This window comes from Crassostrea angulata, chromosome 8 (genome assembly GCF_025612915.1).
Source record: "Crassostrea angulata isolate pt1a10 chromosome 8, ASM2561291v2, whole genome shotgun sequence".
Classification (NCBI taxonomy): Eukaryota; Metazoa; Mollusca; class Bivalvia; order Ostreida; family Ostreidae; genus Magallana; species Magallana angulata.
In genome coordinates this window covers 25,277,213-25,280,941 of record NC_069118.1, presented here as the reverse complement: position 1 = coordinate 25,280,941, position 3,729 = coordinate 25,277,213, and the positions used below count along the sequence as shown (strand labels likewise).

Genomic DNA, 3,729 nt, shown 5'->3' with positions numbered 1-3,729 from the left:
TAGGGGGTCACCGTTAATACTGATACTGCGCTCACTATTTACGGTGACTCTTTGGCTGATTAGTTTTGTTTTGATGATTTTATTTTTGATCAGTAAATACACATGCAAGTTCCTTGCTAAATATTTTGTCATATTGATCCAATCATTGTATACGTTAGGTAGGTGACAAAAAATTATTAAAAAAGAAAAGTCTAATCATTATTAGATCAACGTGTAGCCACGTCATTTTGTAATGGATAAATAAAAGAAAAAAAATTAAACTGTTAAAATATCTACCTGTATTTGTTATAGTTGCATATGTGGTCAAACCTTTCAATAATATTGGATATCACACACTAAAAAAATGGGGAGTGCACATGTCTACAACGCTTATATAGCGTACAAAAAACAAAATTGATGTCACAGAGGAAAATTAAAACACTGGTAACAACAAGGAACAAAATAAGAAATAACACAGACACACAATTTATTGATTTTAATGATCATTATTAAAAGGTAAAGAAGAGATAAAAAAAACGGCTTTGTGTTTATCAAAATATTTTAATAAGTCTGTTTAACATTTTATTAATGCTCAGTGGTAGTTTTTGGTTTAAGTGTATAAACCTAGGAAGGGACCATTGGAATAAAAGTTTGATATCTTCCGGTTCCTTGCGGTGGTAAAAGTTTTCGAGACAAAGCCAAAGTTTTTTGGTTTGGTTAAGTCCACGGGTTGCATCTAACAATGATGACAGATGTGTGACTCCTTCTGCGCTCGCCCCAACGGTCACACCGTAAAACATATTACACATTATATTAAAAAATGGTACTTGAGCAAGCCTGCGCTCGATGTTTCCCAGTTGAAAAACGATCAGAAAACACCCATTTTTTGCTACAAAACATCAATTTATCAAAATAGGGCAATCTTTATGACGTCATTTTTACACTATGACGTCACTGTGGTGTTAACTTTGTACACCCTTATTTTCAAGATGATTTTAACTATCTTCCACCTTATTTTTAAAGCTCTTTATAAATCTTTAATTTGGGGGGCAAAAATTCATTAAACCGCACATAGTCCTTTACACAACATTCAACTTTCAATCATTTCAGTCATGGCGTCATCCTGTGTAAATCTACGTAATACCATCTAATTTTGGAAAATATTGTCTACAGTATTTTTTATTTATTTCTTGGTTTATGTTTTGTTGCTAAGATATCCGAACATGAAGATAATAACTAAGATTGGTGATTTAACGGAATTACATAATTTATTCTTTCTTTTATAACATCCCCGCGTACCAACATTCGTGAAGAATAACATTGTGAAAATATCGGTGTCTATTTTGAATACTTAATTTTCTATATGTTGCGATTGTAATCGCACACAAACAAATTGCCATTGTCCACACATAAACTCCAGGGTCTCTCTAGATCAATGTTATCAATAAAACGGAGGAACAGTCCATTCTGATCCAGTATGTGGATACAATGGTTGTTGATGTCTGCTGTCAGGATACGACTCTGACTGTCGGTTGTGATACCATGGGGACTAAAAGGTTTGTTCTGAGCAGCTGAAGGATGACCGGTGTATTTACATCTAAGTCTGTCATCCTTATTAACCACTATTATAGCACCATCCTCACTGTCAGCTACACAGATGTCATGGTTTCTGTTCTCAGTGACGTATTTACAGTTAATATTTTCTGAGTACAGGGGTATACCTTCATCATCAAATTGAACTGTTTGTTTCTTTGTTGATCCCGAGTAACGGACAACTTTGGATTGAGTTTCATCATCTCTGACCATAGTAACCAGGAGATCACCAGTAGAGGTGACACACAGATTACGAGGCACCCATTTCTTTAATCTGATCAACTTTTCTGCCTGACCGTTCTTTATTCTGTTCACTGTACTTGTCGTCCCGCAAGAGTACAGTAAATTCCCATCACTGTCTACAACTATATCATAAGGATATGATCCTGATTTTGTCTTTATTGTTTAGAGAAGAGAACCTTTCATGTTAAAGCATTTGATATCATCGCCCATCCACTCGTCCATATCCTATCATCATTGTGATAGGCAACGTTAACACTATGTGGAGCGTCACCCTCTGTCTGTATTGTGGTAATAATTACCGGTTTATCTAGTGGCTCTCTGACTAGAGTGTTGGATTGGTTTAGTGATAAGGCGTTCTTTTCTGTAGCTGTAGCTAATGGTGTGATATGTCCAAGTAAATTACACAGCTTCTCACTGTCTATCGGTTTTGGGATAACTGTTGGCATTTTTACAAATATCATAGGTGGTAATTGGCTGAACTCTTGAACTTTAGAATTGTATTCAATTGTTTGGGATACTTCAGTGGATTTCTCAATTTCTTTTATTGCAAGTAATGTTTGCTTAATGAGAGACTGCACCTGTTTTATTTCGCTCAAATGTTTCTGTAAAAGTTCTTTGTGTTTTATCTTTATCTCATTAATTTCAGTTTTCATTTTGTTTATAACAATATCGATTTCTCTGTGCCATTCATCTCCTAGACTAGAAATTTCCGATGCAAGTTTTTGATATCCTTCATCCAGGTTGGCAATCTGATTTTCCAAGTTGAGAGCAATTTCTTCGTATTTAGGACTAATAAGATGTTTTAAATTCTCTGCATCCTTCTCAATAGACTCTTTCTTTGTTCTGTAAATTATCGCAACTTCTTCAAATATATGACCCCTGTGTTGTTCAGATGCAGTACAGAAGGAGCAAACAAAAATGTTGCTACAATTCCGACATTGAAATTTGCAAATTTTATTGGGGTGCGTTCCACATTTTGGATATATGAGGGTTGATCTTCGTTCATTGAAAGGAACTATTTTATGTTTGTCATATCCATCTAAGATGTGATCTAGTATGCAAGGCCTGCAAAGGTTAACATGACAAAAGTCACAGTAGCTGTGTACTATGGCGGTCTCACAAAGGTCACATCGATGCACATCCTGAGCACTAGAACGGGGATCCATGGTTCTAAATGTACAAAATATTCAACATTTGACTTGTTTCAGTGATATAAAAAGATCAATAATTAACACTTTTCTATAAATCATTAGTAAAACAGCCACTTCTGACAAGATTCTTATACTTTCTTATTATTTTCTTATTAATTTAAACTTAAAGGAAGGCGAACAACTACTGTATTTCTTTAAAATGTTCTTGGAGTAAATTTTCCATAGAAGATCCTGGTTAGCATTTGATGTAGCAGGTTAAAACATTTCAAAAGAAAGGATACACCGTATCAACCAAGAAGCTATAATAAAATCAATTATTTTGAGAAAGAAAATCACAAAGATTATTAGAAACCTCTGGTAGTATTCTTTTAAACGCTACGGCACCGTTTTTTAAGGAGGATGATTTGATATACATGCCAATTAACCTGCCCCGTTGGTACCCCAGCGGCTCTGAATAGGCGTTTTGATGTTTGATGTTAAAATATTGAGGTTCAAGAGTGAAAGTAGATATTAAATAGATATAATTTATATCTTTCATGTTGTTCGTCTATACATTCAAGACAAGTTAACTTTAGTGGCAGATTTGTAAGGAATATAGTCATCTAGAGAGGAGTACATACCGTGCTGCTTCATTTAATCACTACTTAGACTACCCGAAAGCTTTAACATGAACAAAACGTGCTATTGAAAAACATTAGAGTTACTTCTCTTGTCTTGTAAGTTGAGTCGATATATTTAAATAATTTATAACTTTGAATACCAG

General features: G+C 34.4%; 1 pseudogene; it reads right to left on the bottom strand.

The window, feature by feature from the left end:
* Positions 1–1,317: 1,317 nt before the first annotated feature.
* Positions 1,318–2,981, bottom strand: LOC128160555 (uncharacterized; annotated as a pseudogene).
* Between the last annotated feature and the right edge of the window lie 748 nt (positions 2,982–3,729).